At 33.7% G+C, this 26,767-nt stretch overlaps 1 pseudogene; it reads left to right on the plus strand.

Annotated features, from left to right (window-relative positions):
- Nucleotides 1-486: 486 nt before the first annotated feature.
- Nucleotides 487-26,602, plus strand: LOC107770685 (G-type lectin S-receptor-like serine/threonine-protein kinase At4g27290; annotated as a pseudogene).
- Nucleotides 26,603-26,767: the final 165 nt, after the last annotated feature.

The following is a 26,767-nucleotide window of genomic DNA, read 5'->3' on the forward strand; positions in this document are numbered from 1 at the left end:
CGGATACGGGCTCGATAATGATACCGAATTTTGCCGTTTGATCGGTTTTTATGAAGCTCGATGCCCCTGTACCGGAATTCGTTCGAGCTTGTCATGTGGATACCCTTTGGTCGAGACATCATCGTCTCGACCAGTCTTTATGGCCGAGAATCGGTTTCGAACGTATACAATTTTAACTGTCAATTGATAGCTCTGTACCGAAATATTATGTTGTGTGTGTATATATATATAATATTTTGTATGTATATATAATTAATTCCCCTTAACTTGTATATTTTGCCTTCTCTTGATGGCACCACTACAAAAAAATAGGACATTTTTTTGAAACAGACCAAAAGGTAAATAGGTTCACGTAAACTGGAACAGAGGCGACATACAGTACTCTGTAGTAAAATGAACTGTTAGGTTACTGGATGTGGTTCAGAGTTGCTAGTTGCTACGCCCTGGATGTGACACGAACAAGAATCATTCATTGGATTTGGAAGCATGAAGGCATTACTAAGGGAACATTTTTACATATTCTTGCTCATCTACTTGTTGTATTCCATCCACCAGAGGAGTTTTGGCGCTACAGATACCATAACTACAACCCATTTTCTGAAAGATGGTGATGCCAATGTTACTTCAGCCGGTGGAACCTTCGAAATGGGGTTCTTCAGTCCAAGTAATTCTAAGCTTCGTTATGTTGGTATTTGGTACAAGAACATATCTGTTAGGACAGTGGTGTGGGTTGCCAACAGAGAAGCTCCTTTGACAAATGAATCAGGTATCCTTAAGGTCATTGAGCCAGGACTTCTTGTCCTTCTCAATGGCACTGACAGTGTTGTGTGGTCAACTAATACCTCTAGATCTGTGCAGAATCACATTGCACAGTTGCTGGATTCTGGAAATCTTGTAGTCAAAGAAGCTGGCAATGATAATTTCCTATGGCAGAGTTTTTATCATCCGACTGATACACTATTACCAGGCATGAAGCTTGGTTGGAATTTTGCAAAAGGTCGAGAGGTGTACTTGTCATCGTGGAAGAACGAGGAGGATCCAGCTCCAGGCGATTTTACCTATCACTGTGATCCTTCTGGTTATCCACAGAACGTGATCCTGAAAAACGGCACAGATGTTGTATATCGCTCTGGACCATGGAATGGTCGCCGTTTTAGTGGGGCACCAAACACTAGAGAAGGTACTTTCTATACATTTGGTGTATTTTCCAGCAAGATAGAGGTGTATTTTACTTATAAGCTCCTGTCTTCAGTTATCGCTAGATTGATAATAAGTGAGAATGGTGTCATACAGTTTTGGACTTGGGGTGACCGGCAACAGGGCTGGGTCCCTTTTGTCTTAATGCCCTCAGATAACTGTGATGATTACAAGTTGTGTGGTGCATACGGTAGCTGCAACAGTCAAGATTCTCCTGTATGTGGACAAATTTGTGCCAAAAGATACTGAAGATTGGTGGAAGACAGACTGGTCAGGTGGCTGTGTCCGGAGAACTGCACTAAACAGCCTCCAAGGAGATGTATTTTTGAAGTATTCACATATCAAATTGCGAGACACACGGAACTCCTGGTCCAATGTGACTATGACACTAGACGAATGCAAGAATATCTGCTCTAACAATTGCTCTTGTATGGCATACTCAAATCTTGACATACGTAATGGAGGAAGAGAATGCTTATTGTGGTTCGAGGATCTGCATGACATTCAGCAGGTACCCAATGAAGAGCAAGATATATATATTAGAATGGCTGGTTCTGAATCAGGTAGGTTTATTGTTGAGTCCGAGTTGCTAGTGATTTCTGATTTATTATACCTGAAGATGAAAAAAGAAGTAATGGTTGCAGGTACTTTTAACAAAGCAGACCTTAACTTTAAGTTTGAACTGTTCCTATGCTTGTAAACATCTACTATAATATTAACTGCCAACTCCTGCTTTCCCTGTATATAGGTAGGAACTAACAAATCATTAGAATATAAGAATCACTGCTTTAGAGTAAAATTGATCTGAATTATAAGCTGAATTTGTAAGCATAATGACTGGTTAGACCCCAGTCACTTTCCTAGAAGTACTTGATAGGCACATACACTACTACTATATATATTTGTGTGTGTATGTGTTTTTTAAAATTACTTTTATATGGACACTATATCCTATCTATGTATGTGTATATATATTTATATACATATATGTACATAATATTTAATTGATTTAAGATCCTAAATTTTAATATTCAGATTCCGATCCAGAAGTGTATAACAAATTATAAACCTTATCATGTAGTTCATCGTCTAGTCCTAAGGTTTTCAGCTTTTGAAGCTTACAATTTGGAGCTATATGGCCAAATTTACCACACTTATAACACTTAATGTCAGCAAGATCTCGCTTAGACCTATTTTTGGTAAATCTAGTAGACTTGTGATGTGCTTTCTTGGCTTCTCGTTCTTCTTTGGATCTATATTTAGATCTCTTTCTCCTATAAAGACTGTCTTGATTGGGGTATCTATGATACTTATATTTCTTCTTCTTATGAGCAGAAGTCTCGGGTAATCCGAACTGGGTGCAAAAGTCCCCTAACTGATTTCTTTCCTTAAGCTTATCCATCTTAAGCTGTCTGGACAATCTTAATTCATTGCACAAGTTTAACCCTTCCTGTGTGCAAATTCCTATCAATTTACCGTAGGTATAATCAATGTATGGAATTTCACCATAACTACCTCTTAAAACCTTTCTAACTCTTTCGGCAAATAAAGAGGGAAGGCCATCTATGAACTTAGCTTTCCAATGTTCAAGCTTATTTTCAGGTAGTTCCATCACTCTACTCATAAAGGTGTCTTTATACCACCTAAACTCACTTAAAGTCTTACATCTAAGGCTATTAAGGAGGGTACGAACAGTCTCATTCTGGTTGGTAAATCTACCATTGAAATGTTCTAATATAGTAAGAATAAGGGTATAAACGGCATCTTCTCTATTTGCCACTAGGGCCATGCCTAAGTTATCAAGTCCTTCGTCAATGGCTTTAGCGTTAATAACCATTGCCCTTTCGTCGATAGACAAATAATTGTCCCACCAGCCACGAAGTTGGCCAGTAAAACCTGCAACAATCATTCTGCAAATATTCATATCTGTATTCTTCACACTTTTACAGATAGTTGCATACATAAGCATTCTATGTACTAGAATAGTTAACTGCCTATCAGTCAAACCATCAAGATTCCATTCGTAAATTTCGGAACCACTATAAGACGTATTAGTCTGATTCCAATCACGTTCCTCTATTAAAACATCTTGAGGAGTAGGACGATTGTAATAATAAGTCTGCATTCTAAGTCTATCAGCATATCTGCTATCTGCAAACTTACTATTCTTTTTGGGGTAACTTCTGAGTTTATTAAACTCTGACAAAACATCCTTTTTATAGTCAAAAGTAGAATCTAATTTATCAGCAAAATCATTTGATAAATCAATGGGTTTGATATTCAAACCGGATAACTTTTTATCAAGAAGTTCTTCTAAGTCACCAAAAGATTTAAATTTAAAATTCTGAATATCAGGAGGTTTTTGAATATGAGTAACAACAATTTGAGGTTCTGATTTGCTTCCTGAAGAAGAGGCAATATCAGTCAAAATCTTTTTAGCATTCATATCCTTAATCAAGACTGTTAAATCATCAAGTTTTTTTATTAAGAAAACTAATGTTTTCACCGAAAACTTTAACATATAAACTCAAATAATTATTTTGAGAAATTAATTTATTAATTTCTGCGATGCTGACTGCAGCAACATCCTCATCAATAAATTTTTAAAATGCAATAAAAGTAATACCTGTATTATTAGGTAAAACAAAAGATGATTGAGGAGGGTAGATGGCTTTAGTAATATTGCCACTCCCATCTTTATAAGATCTTTCCAAAACTTTTATAAAAAGTAGTAAATATGTGGTTATAAACCAAGGAACAAAATACATAATTTGATTATGTAAAGCACAAGTTTCATAAAACTCTTGGGAAATATTATTTAAATCTTCTTTATTATAAGTATCAAAAAATCAAGTTTTAAACTGGTTCCATTTATCAGTGAAAAATTCTTTTTGAATATAACCTCTAGCTTGTGACCCTGGACTAAAATCAATTTGGTGTGGAATCATTAAGTATCATTGGGGTCAAAGTCCATCTCGGACGCAGAAGGAATATCCTTATCAGAAATATTATCATTATCCTGAACAATATTTGTCTTGGGGTTAATTTTAACCCTTTCAACTGGCTTATCACCTACTTTAGTAGAAATTGTGTGTAAAGATGCAGCACGATTTCTAGCTGGTCCATAGACTGGTTCAACAGGAGAAATGTGTTGAATATCAGGTAACAGTCTACGACTAGTAAAGGAATGTCTATTATAATTAGAACTAATAGTAGGCAACAGTCTATTGTTAGAAAATGACTGTCTACTATAAGCGGAACTATTATCGTCAAACTGAATGCAAATCCTACCATCCGGATTTTGAGTAATATGAGAATACTCAGTATTACTGACAGCATCAGTTATCTGACTGGGGGATATAACCGAATCCAAAGTCCATGTGGTTGGAAAATTAATTTCTTCCCACTTAATAGGTCTCCTCGTGGTGACCTTAGACTTTGCAAAATTTATTTCTACTAGAATAGTTTGATCAGATATATCATATAATTTACATCTGGGGTTTAACGTAGATAGTAATTTAAAATAAATTCTATATGATAAACATATCAGTTCAGAGCCATGCGCATAATTATAACCATACGTTTTCACATTTAATGTTAATGCATCAAGTATATTAACATCAGATAAAGATAATTGCAAATTGGGTTGAGTATTAAAATATACTGGGCCATAGGCGACAGTAGATTCAATAGAACCCATCAGAGACTGTCTAAAATTCAAATTTCTGGCATCTCTGAGAGCAGCCAAAAATGTCTCTGGTAACCCTTTAAGGGTTAAAGGCTTAAAAGCAATTTGAACCATACCAATATGCAAATAATTATACTGGTGTTTATAAACATCTACATCATGCTTGTTTAACAAACGAATAGTCTGTTCAGACGAATTTAAAGCTAAAGATTACTCAGTTGTTTTAACAAGTTGTTTAGAAGAGAGTTTATCAAACCATCCATAATCATAGATTATTCTAATAGAGACTTTAGGAATAGTCCATTTGTTTAACAAATCAAGGTTTTGAGGTATATCTACCTCTTCCAATCTAGTATTTTTCATACTAGTTTCTCCTAAATCCATATTTCAGAAACATATCTATGTCGAATATTTCATATCTATCTTATATATACCATAAAAGTACCTAGGCTTTGATACCATTTTAACAGGATCAAGTGGCGGGCGGTAATCCGCCATGCCTTCTTAATTATATTAAAATAGAAATCACCGTTTGACCGGGAACTGGACTTGTTTCACACCTCACATCTGGCTTTTATATGCCTGGAAGGTTTCCACCAGTTAAAGATTTCTACTTTAACATATTTGAGAATTCTTAATCTAGCTAATTCAGTACCCTTATATTTAAAGACTGGCGGTAATCTGCACAATCAGTAAGGATATAAGAATTAAAATATACTTAAATTTTATATATAGTTTAATGACTGTATGGAAGGTTAAAAACCTTTACTCAAGCAAGGGGTCTGTCATAATATAATACATACTTTTATTGAGCCCATGTGTCTAGCAGTTCTAACCGTGAAAAAAGATGCCCTTTTAACTCCTTTATCGGGCTGAGGTTCACGGCTGGCTAGACGAAGCCACTAAGGCAAAGCCAATAAGAGCAATGTTATATCAGACTGTACCAACCATCTTGACACCAAGTCAAAACTCTATATATAAAACTCATTTATATTTTAATAGATGCCGTCGCTTTCATGGTGTATATAGGAGAGAAGTTAGATACTCAACATAGATATGAAGTCTCTTAGCCGGACATCGTCACGGGCAGAGAGGAGAGACTAGAAGAAAAGCTAACTAAGAAAGACAGAAATATGTACCTTGTTGCCAAGAAGCAAGGCCCTGAAGATGAAGAACTAAAAACTTTTATTTACTTGTTCTTCTGTTACAATGAGCAAACTACTAAACTAAGTCTTTACTTACAACTTATAGAGAGAGAGAGAATTCTAGAGAGAGAGAGTCTCGAGTTCTGCCTTTTTGAAAAATGAACGAATGAATTCTATAAATAGAAAAGAAAAGGAATCTATGAACAGTAAAAGTGGGTCCCCGTGGGTCCCTGTAACAGTGTTTCTACTGTTGAAACAGTGTATTTACTGTTGATGAACAGTGTATCTACTGTTTGAGTGGGTCCGGCGGCTTCACTGTGTTGTGGGTCCGGCGGCTTCACTGTTTGAGTGGGGTTCAGCTGTTTCACTGTGCTGGTTTCTTTTCCGCCTTTTTCATTTTGCGGATGAATTCTTCTGTATCATGTAAGTCTTCTTCAGATAATATTCTTTCTGCTTCAATGGGCTGAGAATCTTCAGCAATATCATCGTTGCTTGTTTCACTTTGCATTGACGTATCTGACTTTTCATATTGATTAATGGAAGACAGTAAATTTCTTTTAACTTCTTCCAAGTAACTGTTAATCATTTCTGTTTTATCTCCTTCTTGAAAGGAGATTCTTCTGGCAATATGCCTTACCGAACTGTCATCAATTACTTCTTTCTGAGGTTTGCTGGAATATTCTTGGATTTTTATCTCGATTGAATCCAAGAGCTCTTGACCATATAAGGTCTTTGTTTTGGGATATTGCTTCATTAACTTGTCCCAAAAATTGTTGTAAAAAGTCCTGTATAAGCAGGGGACTTGTTCTTCAGTGAATCCGACTTCTGGATTCCATTTGTGTATCCAAGGGATAGAAAATTCTAGAAAGAAATATATTTGGTTAATTTTTTCTGGGTAGCAGATATGATCTGCGTGATATAAATCGTTAATAAAAGGAGAAATTTTTATCCATTCTTTGTATAACATGAGGAATGGATCTGGTAAAATCTTTATTGTTGGACCGTGGTATGACCACCAGTTTGGATTCGGTTATATCCCCCAGTCAGATAACTAATGCTGTCAGTAATACTGAGTATTCTCATATTACTCAAAATCCGGATGGTAGGATTTGCATTCAGTTTGACGATAATAGTTCCGCTTATAGTAGACAGTCATTTTCTAACAATAGACTGTTGCCTACTATTAGTTCTAATTATAATAGACATTCCTTTACTAGTCGTAGACTGTTACCTGATATTCAACACATTTCTCCTGTTGAACCAGTCTATGGACCAGCTAGAAATCGTGCTGCATCTTTACACACAATTTCTACTAAAGTAGGTGATAAGCCAGTTGAAAGGGTTAAAATTAACCCCAAGACAAATATTGTTCAGGATAATGATAATATTTCTGATAAGGATATTCCTTCTGCGTCCGAGATGGACTTTGACCCCAATGATACTTAATGATTCCACACCAAATTGATTTTAGTCCAGGGTCACAAGCTAGAGGTTATATTCAAAAAGAATTTTTCACTGATAAATGGAACCAGTTTAAAACTTGGTTTTTTGATACTTATAATAAAGAAGATTTAAATAATATTTCCCAAGAGTTTTATGAAATTTGTGCTTTACATAATCAAATTATGTATTTTGTTCCTTGGTTTATAACCACATATTTACCACTTTTTATAAAAGTTTTGGAAAGATCTTATAAAGACGGGAGTGGCAATATTACTAAAGTCATCTACCCTCCTCAATCATCTTTTGTTTTACCTAATAATACAGGTATTACTTTTACTGCATTTCAAAAATTTATTGATGAGGATGTTGCTGCAGTCAGCATCGCAGAAATTAATAAATTAATTTTTCAAAATAATTATTTGAGTTTATATGTTAAAGTTTTGGGTGAAAACATTAGTTTTCTTAATAAAAAACTTGATGATTTAACAGTCTTGATTAAGGATATGAATACTAAAAAGACTTTGACTGATATTGCCTCTTCTTCAGGAAGCAAATCAGAACCTCAAATTGTTGTTACTCATATTCAAAGACCTCCTGATATTTAGAATTTTAAATTTAAATCTTTTGGTGACTTAGAAGAACTTCTTGATAAAAAGTTATCCGATTTGAATATCAAACCCATTGATTTATCAAATGATTTTACTGATAAATTAGATTCTACTTTTGACTATAAAAAGGATGTTTTGTCAGAGTTTAATAAACTCAGAAGTTACCCCAAAAAGAATAGTAAGTTTGCAGATAGCAGATATGCTGATAGACCTAGAATGCAGACTTATTATTACAATCGTCCTACTCCTCAAGATGTTTTAATAGAGGAACGTGATTGGAATCAGACTAATACGTCTTACAGTGGTTCCGAAATTTACGAATGGAATCTTGATGGTTTGACTGATAGGCAGTTAACTATTCTAGTATATAGAATGCTTATATATGCAACTATCTGTAAAAGTGTGACGAATACAGATAGGAATATTTGCAGAATGATTGTTGCAGATTTTACTGGCCAACTTCGTGGCTGGTGGGACAATTATTTATCTATCGACGAAAGGGCAATGGTTATTAACGCTAAAGCCATTGACGAAGGACTTGATAACTTAGGCATGGCCCTAGTGACAAATAGAGAAGATGCCGTTTATACCCTTATTCTCACTATATTAGAACATTTCAATGGTAGATTTACCAACCAGAATGAGACTGTTCGTACCCTCCTTAATAGCTTTAGATGTAAGACTTTAAGTGAGTTTAGGTGGTATAAAGACACCTTTATGAGTAGAGTGATGGAACTACCTGAAAATAAGCTTGAACATTGGAAAGCTAAGTTCATAGATGGCCTTCTCTCTTTATTTGCCGAAAGTGTTAGAAAGGTTTTAAGAGGTAGTTATGGTGAAATTCCATACATTGATTATACCTACGGTAAATTGATAGGAATTTGCACACAGGAAGGGTTAAACTTGTGCAATGAATTAAGATTGTCCAGACAGCTTAAGATGGATAAGCTTAAGGAAAGAAACCAGTTAGGGGACTTTTGCACCCAGTTCGGATTACCCGAGACTTCTACTCATAAGAAGAAGAAACATAAGTATCATAGATACCCCAATCAAGACAGTCCTTATAAGAGAAAGAGATCTAGATATAGATCCAAAGAAGAACGAGAAGCCAAGAAAGCACATCGCAAGTCTACTTGATTTATCAAAAATAGGTCTAAGCGAGATCTTGCTGACATTAAGTGTTATAAGTGTGGTAAATTTGGCCATATAGCTCCAAATTGTAAGCTTCAAAAGCTGAAAACCTTAGGACTAGACGATGAACTACATGATAAGGTTTATAGTTTGTTATACACTTCTGGATCGGAATCTGATTACTATTCTGAATCAGAATCCGAAGCTGAAATTGATTTGCTTGATTTATCTGATAGTGATAAAAATATTGATAATACTTGTACAACTTGCAAAGGTGATACATGTGCTTGTGATGATGAATTTTATAAATTACAATCACAATTTGAAAATCTAAACATAAAAACTATTACATCTGATAATGTAATAGAACTTTTAAAAGAAGTTACTGATGAAAAACTTCGTGAAAAAATTATTAATTTAGCTGCTAGTTCAAGTTCTAATTCAAGTACTAGTTTTATAAAACCTTTTGAAAAAGAATTTGAATATTCTCCACCTTATTCTTTACTTGAAGTTAATAACCGTCTGTTAAACAAAAATGCAACTCCAGCAAGAGATTCTTCTTTTGATGATTTAAAAATTGAAGTTGAAAACTTGAAACGAGAGATCAAATCTCTTAAACAAAATCAAATGATTTGTGATCACAGGATTACTCAGATGAGAAAATCAATTCTCCAGCTGAGAAATCTAATAATAAAAACAAAGGTATTTTTGAAAATGATATTGAAGAAAAACCTATTAGTTTTAATCCTAAACATGATATGTTTTTAGGGATGATGCAAATTATTACTGCTCATAAATGGTATATCAAATGTACTATTCTCATTGATAATAGTTTTTCTATTACAAACATTGCTATGATTGATAGTGGAGCAGATGTTAGCTGCATTCAAGAAGGTTTAGTACCTACGAAATATTTTCAAAAAACTACTCATATGGTTAGATCTGCATCCGGACATGCTTTAGATATAAAGTATAAACTTCCTAATACGGGTATTTGTCAAAATAAAATCTGTATTCCTCACTTCTTTTTCTTGGTAAAAAACTAGTTATACCCTCCAATTATACTTGGGACACCGTTTATTAATGCCGTTTATCCTTTTACTAGCATAGACTCGAAAGGTTTTACTGCTACCTATAAGGATAAAGAGATAAGTTATACTTTTGTTATGGATCCAGTAACTAGAGATATTAATACTTTAATTGATATGAAGCAAAAACATGTTGATTCTTTACAATTAGAATTGTTTAGTATGAATATATTTGATACTTTAAATTCTACTAAAGTACAAGAAAAAATCAAATTGATTTCCGAACAGATTGCTGTTGATATTTGTGTCGAGCATCCTAGTGCTTTTTGGAATCGAAAAAAGCATATTGTCACTCTTCCTTATGAAGATAATTTCACTGAGGATGATATTCCTACTAAATCTCGACCTTTTCAGATGAATGCAGAATTGGTAGAATTTTGCAAAAAAGAGATTGATAGTTTGCTATCAAAGGGTTTGATAAAACCCTCAAAATCTCCTTGGTCTTGTACAGCTTTTTATGTTAATAACGCAGCTGAAAAGGAACGTGGTGTTCCTAGATTAGTCATTAATTATAAGCCCTTGAATAAATATTTGAAATGGGTTAGGTATCCTATTCCTAATAAAAGAGATTTATTGTCTAGATTATATGACGCCAATATATTTTCAAAATTTGATTTAAAATCTGGATATTGGCAGATTCAGTTATTAAAGAGCATACTTATAGGACTGCTTTTAATGTTCCATTTGGGCAATATGAATGGAATGTTATGCCTTTTGGTTTGAAAAATACCCCTTCAGAATTCCAAAAAATTATGAATGATATTTTCAACCCCTATCTAGACTTCGTCATTGTCTATATCGATGACATTTTGGTATTTTCCAAAACACTTGAAATGCATATTAAGCATTTAGATATTTTCAAAAGAATTGTTATACAAAATGGTTTGGTAATCTCAAAAAAAAAAAAATGAGTTTATTCCAAACTAACATTCGATTCTTAGGACATTATATTTGTCAAGGAAAGATTACTCCTATTCAAAGATCAATTGATTTTGCCTCAAAATTTCCCGATGTTATTACTGATAGAACTCAGCTACAAAGATTTTTGGGAAGTTTAAATTATATTTTGCCTTTTTATAAAGATCAGTCACGTGATTTAGCCCCCTTATATGATAGGCTAAAAAAGAATTATAAAAATCCTTGGACTGATAGTCACACTACTTTGGTAAAAAATATTAAGCAACGTGTTAAATCTTTACCTTGCTTAACCCTTGCTAATCCTGCATGGCAAAAGATTATAGAGACTGATGCGTCTAATATTGGTTATGGAGGAATTTTGAAACAAATAAATCCCAATGATAAACATGAATATCTGATTAGATTCTACTCTGGTAAATGGTCTGAAGCCCAGAGAAAATACGCTACTGTGGTACATAAAATGTTAGCCATAGTAAAATGTGTTTTAAAATTTCAAGACGACTTATACAATCAAAAGTTTTTGATAAAAACTGACGCACAATCTGTTAAATATATGTTTAACAAAGATTTTAAACATGATGCCTCGAAAATGATATTTGCAAGATGGCAGGCTCAATTAGCCCCTTTTGATTTTGAAATACAATACAAAAAGGGAATTGATAATTCTCTGCCAGATTTCTTATCTCGTGAATATTTACAGAATGGAACCCCCCTGGGTTAGGGGAAGAGGTAGAGGTTAGGGAAGATCATCCCCACAATCCAAAGGAAGGTCATCACCTTCAGGATCGTCATACGGATCCTCATCAAACTCCCCAGTTATACAAATGGGAAGAAGGAGTTTAGTCAATGAGAGGATATCTCTCAGAGAAGAATCATCAATTGGACCATCCGTCCACCTAGAAGATATTCCAGAAGATAGCCCGTTATACGCACATTTGCAGGCATATTTGACTGCTCAGAAACAGAAAGATACTTCTGTTAAGCAAAGTGACACTTTTGCTTCCATTTCTAAAGATGACAATGATGATATCAAGTCATACGAAAAAGTACCAAAAAGAGAAATGATATTTCTCATAGAAAATTCTGACATTCAGAGAAAAGAAGAACCATAGAAAATATTCCAAAGGTATTTGATAAATGGGTTATATTATCCGGGTGAGTCATACAAAACCCGTTCCTACTATGAAACGATACTAACCAGTACTGGCAGTGCAGATTTTCAGCACTTTTCTGGATATAGCACAGACGAGAACGTTTATAACTTCTCGAAGATTATAATTAAACAGATTATATCTGTTGAAGACTGGGGTATATCCACAATGAAAAAAAGGCAGATAAGCCTTAACATAAATAAAATGAATTTTACCTATTGGGATTATATCCAAGCTTTTGATAAAGTACTATACTACAATAATGATAGACACAAACATACTTGGTTTATAAAAGTATGTGCAAAGATATTTGCAGCAACTGTTCCTGATTGGTTTCTAAACTGGTGGTCATACCACGGTCCAACAATAAAGATTTTACCAGATCCATTCCTCATGTTATACAAGGAATGGATAAAATTTTCCCCTTTTATTAACAATTTATATCACACAGATCATATCTGCTACCCAGAAAAAATTAACCAAATATATTTCTTTCTGGAATTTTCTATCCCTTGGATACACAAATAAAATCCAGAAGTCGGATTCACTGAAGAACAAGTCCCCTGCTTATACAGGACTTTTTACAACAATTTTTGGGACAAGTTAATGAAGAAAGATCCCAAAACAAAGACCTTATATGGTCAAGAGCTCTTGGATTCAATCGAGATAAAAATCCAAGAATATTCCAGCAAATCTCAGAAAGAGGTAATTGATGACAGTTCGGTAAGGCATATTGCCAGAAGAATCTCCTTTCAAGAAGGAGATAAAACAGAAATGATTAACATTTACTTGGAAGAAGTTAAAAGAAATTTACTGTCTTCCATTAATCAATATGAAAAGTCAGATACGTCAATGCAAAGTGAAACAAGTAACGATGATATTGCTGAAGATTCTCAGCCCATTGAAGCAGAAAGAATATTATCTGAAGAAGACTTACATGATAAAGTTTAATTCATCCGCAAAATAAAAAAGGCGGAAAAGAAACCAGTACAGTAAAACCGCCGGACCCCACTCAAACAGTGAAGCCGCCGGACCCACAGCACAGTGAAGCCGCCGGACCCACTCAAACAGTAGACACACTGTTCATCAATAGTAAATACACTGTTTCAACAGTAGAAACACTGTTAGAGGGACCCACGGGGACCCACTTTTACTGTTCATAGATTCCTTTTCTTTTCTATTTATAGAATTCATTCGTTCATTTTTTAAAGAGGCAGAACTCGAGACTCTCTCTCTCTAGAATTCTCTCTCTATCTCTAAGTTGTAAGTAAAGAGTTAGTTTAGTAGTTTGCTCATTGTAACAGAAGAACAAGTAAATAAAAGTTTTTAGTTCTTCATCTTCAGGGCCTTGCTTCTTGGCAACAAGGTATATATTTCTGTCTTTCTTAGTTAGCTTTTCTTCTAGTCTCTCCTCTCTGCCCGTGATGATGTCCGGCTAAGAGACTTCATATCTATGTTGAGTATCTAACTTATCTCCTATATACACCATGAAAGCGACGGCATCTATTAAAATATAAATGAGTTTTATATATAGAGTTTTGACTTGGTGTCAAGATGGTTGGTACAGTCTGATATAACACTGCTCTTATTGGCTTTGCCTTAGTGGCTTCGTCTAGCCAGCCGTGAACCTCAGCCCGATAAAGGAGTTAAAAGGGCATCTTCTTTCACGGTTAGAACTGCTAGACACATGGGCTCAATAAAAGTATGTATTATATTATGACAGACCCCTTGCTTGAGTAAAGGTTTTTAACCTTCCATACAGTCATTAAACTATATATAAAATTCAAGTATATTTCAATTCTTATATCCTTACTGATTGTGCGGATTACCGCCAGTCTTTAAATATAAGGGTACTGAATTAGCTAGATTAAGAATTCTCAAATATGTTAAAGTAGAAAACTTTAACTGGTGGGAACCTTCCAGGCATATAAAAGCCAGATGTGAGGTGTGAAACAAGTCAAGTTCTCGGTCAAACGGTGATTTCTATTTTAATATAATTAAGAAGGCATGGCGGATTACCGCCCGCCAAGGAAGAGTGACAATATGCTTTTTTCGATTCCAAAAAGCACTAGGATGCTCGGCACAAATATCAATAGCAATCTGCTCGGAAATCAATTTGATTTTTTCTTGTACTTTAGTAGAATTTAAAGTATCAAATATATTCATACTAAACAATTCTAATTGTAAAGAATCAACATGTTTTTGCTTCATATCAATTAAAGCATTAATATCTCTAGTTACTGGATCCGTAACAAAAGTATAACTTATCTCTTTATCCTTATAGGTAGCAGTAAAACCTTTCGAGTCTATGCTAGTAAAAGGATAAATGGCGTTAATAAACGGTGTCCCAAGTATAATTGAGGGTATAACTGATTTTTTACCAAGAAAAAGAAGTGAGGAATACAGATTTTATTTTGACAAATACCCGTATTAGGAAGTTTATACTTTATATCTAAAGCATGTCCGAATGCAGATCTAACCATATGAGTAGTTTTTTGAAAATATTTCGTAGGTACTAAACCTTCTTGAATTCAGCTAACATCTGCTCCACTATCAATCATAGCAATGTTTGTAATAGAAAAACTATTATCAATGAGAATAGTACATTTGATATACCATTTATGAGCAGTAATAATTTGCATCATCCCTAAAAACATATCATGTTTAGGATTAAAACTAATAGGTTTTTCTTCAATATCATTTTCAGAAATACCTTTGTTTTTATCATTAGATTTCTCAGCTGGAGAATTGATTTTCTCAATCTGAGTAATCCTATGATCACAAATCATTTGATTTTGTTTAAGAGATTTGATCTCTCGTTTCAAGTTTTCAACTTCAATTTTTAAATCATCAAAAGAAGAAACGCATGGTTATAATTATGCGCCTGGTTCTGAACTGATATGTTTATCGTATAGAATTTATTTTAAATTACTATCTACGTTAAACCCCAGATATAAATTATATGATACATCTGATCAAACTATTCTAGTAGAAACGAAATTTGCAAAGTCTAAGGTCACCACAAGGAGACCTATTAAGTGGGAAGAAATTAATTTTCCAACCACATGGACTTTGGATTCGGTTATATCCCCCAGTCAGATAACTGATGCTGTCAGTAATACTGAGTATTCTCATATTACTCAAAATCCGGATGGTAGGATTTGCATTCAGTTTGACGATAATAGTTCCGCTTATAGTAGACAGTCATTTTCTAACAATAGACTGTTGCCTACTATTAGTTCTAATTATAATAGACATTCCTTTACTAGTCATAGACTATTGCCTGATATTCAACACATTTCTCCTGTTGAACCAGTCTATGGACCAGCTAGAAATCGTGCTGCATCTTTACACACAATTTCTACTAAAGTAGGTGATAAGCCAGTTGAAAGGGTTAAGATTAACCCCAAGACAAATATTGTTCAGGATAATGATAATATTTCTGATAAGGATATTCCTTCTGCGTCCGAGATGGACTTTGACCCCAATGATACTTAATGATTCCATACCAAATTGATTTTAGTCCAGGGTCACAAGCTAGAGGTTATATTCAAAAAGAATTTTTCACTGATAAATGGAACCAGTTTAAAACTTGGTTTTTTGATACTTATAATAAAGAAGATTTAAATAATATTTCTCAAGAGTTTTATGAAACTTGTGCTTTACATAATCAAATTATGTATTTTGTTCCTTGGTTTATAACCACATATTTGACTGCTCAGAAACAGAAAGATACTTCTGTTAAGCAAAGTGACACTTTTGCTTCCATTTCTAAAGATGACAATGATGATATCAAGTCATACGAAAAAGTACCAAAAAGAGAAATGATATTTCTCTTAGAAAATTCTGACATTCAGAGAAAAGAAGAACCATGAAAAATATTCCAAAGGTATTTGATAAATGGGTTATATTATCCGGGTGAGTCATACAAAACTCGTTCCTACTATGAAACAATACTAACCAGTACTGGCAGTGCAGATTTTCAGCACTTTTCTGGATATAGCACAGACGAGAACGTTTATAACTTCTCAAAGATTATAATTAAACAGATTATATCTGTTGAAGTCTGGGGTATATCCACAATGAAAGAAAGGCAGATAAGCCTTAACAAAAATAAAATGAATTTTACCTATTGGGATTATATCCAAGCTTTTGATAAAGTATTATACTATAATAATGATAGACACAAACATACTTGGTTTATAAAAGTATGTGCAAAGATATTTGCAGCAACTGTTCCTAATTGGTTTCTAAACTGGTGGTCATACCACGGTCCAACAATAAAGATTTTACCAGATTCATTCCTCATGTTATACAAAGAATGGATAAAAATTTCTCCTTTTATTAACGATTTATATCACGCAGATCATATCTGCTACCCAGAAAAAATTAACCAAATATATTTCTTTCTTGATGTTTCTATCCCTTGGATACACAAATGGAATCCAGAAGTCGGATTCACTGAAGAACAAGTCCCCTGCTTATACAGGACTTTTTACAATAATTTTTGGGACAAGTTAATGAAGAAAGATCCCAAAACAAAGACCTTATATGGTCAAGAGCTCTTGGATTCAATCGAGATAAAAATCCAAGAATATTCCAGCAAACCTCATAAAGAGGTAATTGATGACAGTTCGGTAAGGTATATTGCCAGAAGAATCTCCTTTCAAGAAGAAGATAAAACAGAAATGATTAACATTTACTTGGAAGAAGTTAAAAGAAATTTAATGTCTTCCATTAATCAATATGAAAAGTCAGATACGTCAATGCAAAGTGAAACAAGCAACGATGATATTGCTGAAGATTCTCAGCCCATTGAAGCAGAAAGAATATTATCTGAAGAAGACTTACATGATACAGAAGAATTCATCCGCAAAATAAAAAAGGCGGAAAAGAAACCAGTACAGTGAAACAGCTGGACCCCACTCAAACAGTGAAGCCGCCAGACCCACAGCACAGTGAAGCCGCCGGACCCACTCAAACAGTAGATACACTGTTCATCAATAGTAAATACACTGTTTCAACAGTAGAAACACTGTTAGAGGGACCCACGGGGACCCACTTTTACTGTTCATAGATTCCTTTTCTTTTCTATTTATAGAATTCATTCGTTCATTTTTTAAAGAGGCAGAACTCGAGACTCTCTCTCTCTCTAGAATTCTCTCTCTCTCTCTAAGTTGTAAGTAAAGAGTTAGTTTAGTAGTTTGCTCATTGTAACAGAAGAACAAGTAAATAAAAGTTTTTAGTTCTTCATCTTCAAGGCCTTGCTTCTTGGCAACAAGGTACATATTTCTGTCTTTCTTAGTTAGCTTTTCTTCTAGTCTCTCCTCTCTGCCCGTGACGATGTCCGGCTAAGAGACTTCATATCTATGTTGAGTATCTAACTTCTCTCCTATATACACCATGAAAGCGACGGCATCTATTAAAATATAAATGAGTTTTATATATAGAGTTTTGACTTGGTGTCAAGATGGTTGGTAAAGTCTGATATAACACTGCTCTTATTGGCTTTGCCTTAGTGGCTTCGTCTAGCCAGCCGTGAACCTCAGCCCGATAAAGGAGTTAAAAGGGCATCTTCTTTCACGGTTAGGACTGCTAGACACATGGGCTCAATAAAAGTATGTATTATATTACGACAGAGGTGTGAAACAAGTCCAGTTCCCGGTCAAACGGTGATTTCCATTTTAACAGGATCAAGTGGCGGGCGGTAATCCGCCATGCCTTTTTAATTATATTAAAATAGAAATCACTGTTTGACCGGGAACTGGACTTGTTTCACACCTCATATCTGACTTTTATATGCCTGGAAGGTTTCCACCAGATAAAGATTTCTACTTTAACATATTTGAGAATTCTTAATCTAGCTAATTCAGTACCCTTATATTTAAAGACTGGCGGTAATCCGCACAATCGGTAAGGATATAAGAATTGAAATATACTTAAATTTTATATATAGTTTAATGACTGTATGGAAGGTTAAAAACCTTTACTCAAGCAAGGGGTCTGTCATAATATAATACATAAACTTGATCCTGTTAAAATTGTATCAGAGCCTAGGTACTTTTATGGTATATATAAGATAGATATGAAATATTCGACATAGATATGTTTCTGAAATATGGATTTAGGAGAAACTAGTATGAAAAATACTAGATTGGAAGAGGTAGATATACCTCAAAACCTTGATTTGTTAAACAAATGGACTATTCCTAAAGTCCCTATTAGAACAATCTATGATTATGGATGGTTTGATAAACTCTCTTCTAAACAACTTGTTAAAACAACTGAGCAATCTTTAGCTTTAAATTCGTCTGAACAGACTATTCGTTTGTTAAACAAGCATGATGTAGATATTTATAAACACCAATATAATTATTTGCATATTGGTATGGTTCAAATTGCTTTTAAGCCTTTAACCCTTAAAGGGTTACCAGAGACATTTTTGGCTGCTCTCAGAGATGCCAGAAATTTGAATTTTAGACAGTCTCTGATGGGTTCTATTGAATCTTCTGTCGCCTATGGCCCAGTATATTTTAATACTCAACCCAACTTGCAATTATCTTTATCTGATGTTAATATACTAGATGCATTAACATTAAATGTGAAAACGCATGGTTATAATTAATGACTAATCTAGGAACACCACGTTCCTTTTCAGCTGCGTTATTAACATAAAAAGTTGTGCAAGACCAAGGAGATTTTGAGGGTTTTATCAAACCCTTTGATAGCAAACTATCAATCTCTTTTTTGCAAAATTCTACCAATTCTGCATTCATCTGACAAGGTCCAGATTTAGTAGGAATATCATCCTCAGTGAAGTTATCTTCATAAGGAAGAGTGACAATATGCTTTTTTCGATTCCAAAAAGTACTAGGATGCTCGGCACAAATATCAACAGCAATGTGTTCGGAAATCAATTTGATTTTTTCTTCTACTTTAGTAGAATTTAAAGTATCAAATATATTCATACTAAACAATTCTAATTGTAAAGAATCAACATGTTTTTGCTTCATATCAATTAAAGCATTAATATCTCTAGTTACTGGATCCGTAACAAAAGTATAACTTATCTCTTTATCCTTATAGGTAGCAGTAAAACCTTTCGAGTCTATGCTAGTAAAAGGATAAACGGCGTTAATAAACGGTGTCCCAAGTATAATTGGAGGGTATAACTGGTTTTTTACCAAGAAAAAGAAGTGAGGAATACAGATTTTATTTTGACAAATACCCATATTAGAAAGTTTATACTTTATATCTAAAGCATGTCCGGATGCAGATCTAACCATATGAGTAGTTTTTTGAAAATATTTCGTAGGTACTAAACCTTCTTGAATGCAGCTAACATCTGCTCCACTATCAATCATGGCAATGTTTGTAATTGAAAAACTATTATCAATGAGAATAGTACATTTGATATACCATTTATGAGCAGTAATAATTTGCATCATCCCTAAAAACATATCATGTTTAGGATTAAAACTAATAGGTTTTTCTTCAATATCATTTTCAAAAATACCTTTGTTTTTATCATTAGATTTCTCAGCTGGAGAATTGATTTTCTCAATCTGAGTAATCCTATGATCACAAATCATTTGATTTTGTTTAAGAGATTTGATCTCTCGTTTCAAGTTTTCAACTTCAATTTTTAAATCATCGAAAGAAGAATCTCTTGCTGGAGTTGCATTTTTGTTTAACAGACGGTTATTAACTTCAAGTAAAGAATAAGGTGGAGAATATTCAAATTCTTTTTCAAAAGGTTTTGTAAAACTAGTACTTGAATTAGAACTTGAACTAGCAGCTAAATTAATAATTTTTTCACGAAATTTTTCATCAGTAACTTCTTTTAAAAGTTCTATTACATTATCAGATGTAATAGTTTTCATGTTTAGATTTTCAAATTGTGATTGTAATTTATAAAATTCATCATCACAAGCACATGTATCACCTTTGCAAGTTGTACAAGTATTATCAATATTTTTATCACTATCAGATAAATCAAGCAAATAAATTTCAGCTTCGGATTCTGATTCAGAATAGTAATCAGATTCCGATCCAGAAGTGTATAACAAACTATAAACCTTATCACGTAGTTCATCGTCTAGTCCTAAGATTTTCAGCTTTTGAAGCTTACAATTTGGAGCTATATGGCCAAATTTACCACACTTATAACACTTAATGTCAGCAAGATCTCGCTTAGACCTATTTTTGTTAAATCTAGTAGACTTGCGATGTGCTTTCTTGGCTTCTTGTTCTTCTTTGGATCTATATCTAGATCTCTTTCTCCTATAAGGACTGTCTTGATTGGGGTATCTATGATACTTATGTTTCTTCTTCTTATGAGTAGAAGTCTCGGGTAATCCGAACTGGGTGCAAAAGTCCCCTAACTTGTTTCTTTCCTTATGCTTATCCATCTTAAGCTGTCTGGACAATCTTAATTCATTGCACAAGTTTAACCCTTCCTGTGTGCAAATTCCTATCAATTTACCGTAGGTATAATCAATGTATGGAATTTCACCATAACTACCTCTTAAAACCTTTCTAACTCTTTCGGCAAATAAAGAGGGAAGGCCATCTATGAACTTAGCTTTCCAATGTTCAAGCTTATTTTCAGGTAGTTCCATCACTCTACTCATAAAGGTGTCTTTATACCACCTAAACTCACTTAAAGTCTTACATCTAAGGCTATTAAGGAGGGTACGAACAGTCTCATTCTGGTTGGTAAATCTACCATTGAAATGTTCTAATATAGTAAGAATAAGGGTATAAACGGCATCTTCTCTATTTGCCACTAGGGCCATGCCTAAGTTATCAAGTCCTTCGTCAATGGCTTTAGCGTTAATAACCATTGCCCTTTCGTCGATAGATAAATAATTGTCCCACCAGCCACGAAGTTGGCCAGTAAAACCTGCAACAATCATTCTGCAAATATTCCTATCTGTATTCTTCACACTTTTACAGATAGTTGCATACATAAGCATTCTATGTACTATAATATGTTAACTGCCTATCAGTCAAACCATCAAGATTCCATTCGTAAATTTCAAAACCACTGTAAGACGTATTAGTCTGATTCCAATCACGTTCCTCTATTAAAACATCTTGAGGAGTAGGACGATTGTAATAATAAGTCTGCATTCTAGGTTTATCGGCATATCTGCTATCTGCAAACTTACTATTCTTTTTGGGGTAACTTCTGAGTTTATTAAACTCTGACAAAACATCCTTTTTATAGTCAAAAGTAGAATCTAATTTATCAGTAAAATCATTTGATAAATTAATAGGTTTGATATTCAAACCGGATAACTTTTTATCAAGAAGTTCTTCTAAGTCACCAAAAGATTTAAATTTAAAATCCTGAATATCAGGAGGTCTTTTTAGTATTCATATCCTTAATCAAGACTGTTAAATCATCAAGTTTTTTATTAAGAAAACTAATGTTTTCACCCAAAACTTTAACATATAAACTCAAATAATTATTTTGAGAAATTAATTTATTAATTTCTGCGATGCTGACTGCAGCAACATCCTCATCAATAAATTTTTAAAATGCAGTAAAAGTAATACCTGTATTATTAGGTAAAACAAAAGATGATTGAGGAGGGTAGATGGCTTTAGTAATATTGTCACTCCCGTCTTTATAAGATCTTTCCAAAACTTTTATAAAAAGTGGTAAATATGTGGTTATAAACCAAGGAACAAAATACATAATTTGATTATGTAAAGCACAAGTTTCATAAAACTCTTGAGAAATATTGTTTAAATCTTCTTCACTATAAGTATCAACAAACTTTTTATAATTACATCTTTTCCCTATTTTCAACTATAAATACCCCCTCATTCTTTCATTTTTCTCACAAAATCATCAATCTCTCTCAATCTCTCTTATATTATGATCTAAAAAAAGATCGGGAAGAATTGGCAAAAATGGTTACGGTTATGTGCTTACCTAATAATTGATTTAACATCCTAAATTTTAATATTCAATATTTAATATCGAATATAGCTTTTATATATATATTAATTATACTAACGCATTGCTTTGAATATCTCTTTATAATATTTTTGTCTTTAAATTTGAATTAAAAAATATAGTTCATAATTCTATAATATAATTTACAAGGAATTGCCTTAAATATTTTTATTACCATACATTAACATTTGTCATATATTAAAATAACAATAATTTAAATACATGACCACTAAAACCGACCGAAATCGGTCGGTATAATTAAAATAATTTAAAAATGGAAACATTTAATTAAATTCCGACTGAATTCCGTCGGAAATATTGAGGTCAAACGGTCAAAATATTTTATTATTACCGACTGATATTTCCGACTGAATTCGATCGGTAATTTCGTTAATTTCAAAATTTCCGACTGATTTCGGTCGGAAAATTTGAAATCTGCTCTTGTCCCACATCAGGCTAAAATATGTGAGCTTTTTCCATGGGAAAATAATTTTTTATTAAAATATTTCAAAAATTCCGACCAATTTCGGTCGAAAAATTTGAAATTATGCTCTTGTCCCACATCGGCTAAAAAATGTGAGCTTTTTCCATGGGAATATAATTTTATATTAGAATTTTTCAAAAATTCCGACCGATTTCGATCGGAAATTTTCAAATTATGCTCTTGTCCCACATTGGCTGAAAGATGTGAGCTTTTTCATCTTATAAGTTGAGCTTTGATGCCATAGAGTCCAACAGTTGTGGACTAACAAAAAATAAGCAAATATAGGAAGGGTTGTAGTTAGTGCTTAGTAATAAGATTTAATATTCTATAATTAGAATTAGAATTCAATAAAATAATAATGATAATAATATATAATAGTACTAATTAGTAATATAGTAATAAGATATATACTAGTACTAATTAGTAATATAGTAATAAGATATAATATTGTGGTGCTATGATATCTCGAGCGGGGAGTATACATGCGGTACAAAAAAATATATATTTGGAAGATTTTTAAAATTATTATATATTTAAAATTCCGACTGATTTCGGTCGGTATTTGAAAAATAAATAAAATAAAAATTTAATTAATACCGACCGATTTCGGTCGGTATTTAAAAAATAAATTAAAAAATATTAATTAATACCGATCAATTTCGGTCGGTATTTGAAAAATAAATTTAAAAAATTTAATTAATACCGACCGATTTCAGTCGGTATTTGAAAAATGGTTGTCAATCAACGCATTGAAATAGCCGACCGTTTTCGGTCGGAAAATTTCGACCGATTTCGGTTGCAACACCTTAGCGACCATCATTTTTTTGACTAATTAAAAGCGGTCGGAAATCGATCACTTTTTCTCAAATTCCGACCGATTACGGTCGGTTTTCCGGGACGAATTAGCCAGTTTTTTAGTAGTGATAGTTTTCTACAGACCTAGCAGTTCATACTAGCATCAATCAAGGTAAAAATATCACTCAAAATTAAACTGTTATGGAATGCACGTTCAGTACTACAAAGGTTAGCAGGATCGTTATAACTATATATCACTTATCAACTCCTCTAAGGATCGGAGAGATAGAAAGTGAAATTTTATTATTTATTTTGCTGGAATTAATTGCAGATAGTGCGCAGCAATCGGATGGAAAGGAAGGAAATGTACTTTTCTGGATTCTTCCATTATCAGTTGGTGTGATTCTAGTAATCCTTAGCCTGCTGGTTTGCCATAGAAGAAGGAAGAACGCTTTAGAACTCAAAAAAAAAAAGGTAAGCTGGATAAGTCCCTTTTTGTCCCGTCTGAGCAAAATAAAGGAATAGAAATTTAAATAAGTGTGAAAACAACTACCTATCTTTTTGGTCTGGTGTTTGTAGCTTAAAGAAAACTCACATAATTTGCTTTTGGCAGGAAGATGGGGATGCAGTGGCAGCTACAAGATGGATTACAACAGGAGTAATTGTGCTGAAGAATTTGAGATACCACTGTTTGACTTATCTATGATAGCCAGGGCTATCAATAACTTTTCAATAGACAAAAAGATTGGAGAGGGCGGTTTTGGACCTGTTTATAAGGTATAAAAACTTGAGGCCTGGTGCAGTTTTGTACAAGAAATACACCAAATTAGGTATTGAAAATATTAACATGCAGAGATTGTTATGTTTAGGGCACACTTGAAGGACAGGAAATAGCTGTCAAGCGGCTGTCTAGAACTTCCACACAAGGAGAAACCGAGTTCAAGAATGAAGTTTTATATATTGCAAAACTTCAACATAGGAATCTGGTGAAGATTCTTGACTGCTGCATTGAAGGGGAAGAAAAAATGTTGATCTATGAGTACTTGCCAAACGGGAGTCTTGATTCCTTTATATTTGGTACAACTTCTCCATCCATTATTATGCATATTGACTAATAATTGCACAACAGTGAGCTGATGTCTTTAGGAGTACTTCAATAATCTTCTTCCAATCATGAAAACACCATGAAGCAAGACAAAAACATGTAAGAAAAGAACTAGGAACTCAGCTGCATTAGAGCGCAATAGTGACATACTTGGTAGCCCAAACATATGATATTCTTTTTTTCAAAAAGAGAATGGACTTTAGTTTTATGTTTTGGTACTTACTTTCTAGCGCATTAGTGACCCAACAATGTTTTTGGCAGATGACACGCAAAGCAGGGTATTAGACTGGCCTAAGCGCTTTCACATTATCAATAGTATAGCTCGGGGACTTATGTATCTGCATCAAGATTCTCAATTGAGAATAATTCACCGAGACCTGAAAGCTAACAACATCTTGTTAGACAAGGATATGAATCCAAAGATATCAGACTTTGGATTAGCAAAAATATGGGAAGAGGATGACACTGGAGCCATGACAAACCGAGTTGTTGGAACATAGTAAGAACCTTCTACTGGATAGTTAAAAATTTGAACAGAAGAAGAATCTTGATATAGTTAAGGTATATTTTCCAGCATTATAAGTAATTCTATCTTTTCTGTACATTTTTATGTAGTGGGTACCTCTCACCGGAATATGCATTGCACGGGAAATACTCAGTAAACTCAGATGTATTTAGCTTTGGTATATTAGTACTGGAAATCGTGAGTGGGAGAAACAACAGAAGATTCTTTCATCCAGACCATAGCATCAATCTACTTGGATATGTAAGATTTTTAATTTGCTCTATTATATTTACCTGTTCGAGTTATCTAATAGTAAAATATCTGGCAAAGCTAGTGATTACCACCGTTTTAAAAGGCGTTTTTGGGGCGAGCCCCGGGGCTGGGCGCACCAAAAACGCCTCGAGGCAATGGTGTGGGGCGTTTGAGACGCGTTTTTTTAGTGATGCGAGAATTTTTCAAATTAAAACAAAATTTGTTGAATAAGTCCTTTTTAATTTACTCAAATTCTCAAAAGTCAGGTGGTAATTACTCAAAGATTTTAAAAAGGGAACTAAAATGTATTAAATTTAAAAGACAAGACCTTTTTTATTGATTGAAGCCCTAATTCATGATCTTTCCCAATTCTTTATCTTGTCCGCTAATCTGCTAATATCTCCAACGAATATTCAATTTTTTTTTTACAAATACAAAGAGAACTCAATTCTCCTATATAGGAGCAAGTTTAAAGTTTAAATTACACGTTAGTCATCTTTTTTGTCCTTCATATAGAAAATTTTATTCTTTTCGACTCAAGTTAGTTGTGCTTCTAAGTAGCATATAATAAATTATTTTGACTAGTTTTTTGTAAGAATGAAGCTTCTTTAATTTTTATGCAATTTTACCTGTTTATAAATATTTACTGTAATTATATTATTTCATAAAATATTAAAAATTAAATACCTATGGGGCTTATGCCCCGTGACTCGGGGCTTACGCCTCGTTGAGGCATATATAAAACGACTCGCCTTACACCCACGCCTTTTAAAACACTGGTGATTACTAATAAGCTTGAAACATTTACAGGCATGGGAACTCTATAAAGAAGGTAGGTCAATAGAACTACTTGATGAATGCCTAGGTGATTCTTGTTCGACAACTCAAGTGGTACGATCAATCTTCATTGGTCTATTATGTGTCCAACAATGTCCTGAAGATCGCCCAAGTATTTCTTCTGTGGTTGTGATGTTAAACAATGAAGGTGTATTGCCACAGGCTAAGCAACCAGGTTTTTAAATAGAAAGAAATGCAAAAGATGAGGAATTCCCTTCTAGCCAATATGCAAATGTAAATGTTACAGTGAGTGAGACCCCCATCACAACATTAGATGCCAGATAGTTGACACGAATTCACTCATTTGCGACAAGCAGGGGCGAAGCTACGTGTGGCCAAGGGTGGTCAATTGAATACCCTTCGCCAAAAAATTATACTGTAAAATATTACTTGTTATTGATAAAAAATAAATTTTGAATAACATTGCATAGTCCACTGGCAAAGGATATT

Source organism: Nicotiana tabacum, chromosome 2 (assembly GCF_000715075.1).
Source record: "Nicotiana tabacum cultivar K326 chromosome 2, ASM71507v2, whole genome shotgun sequence".
Taxonomy (NCBI): Eukaryota; Viridiplantae; Streptophyta; class Magnoliopsida; order Solanales; family Solanaceae; genus Nicotiana; species Nicotiana tabacum.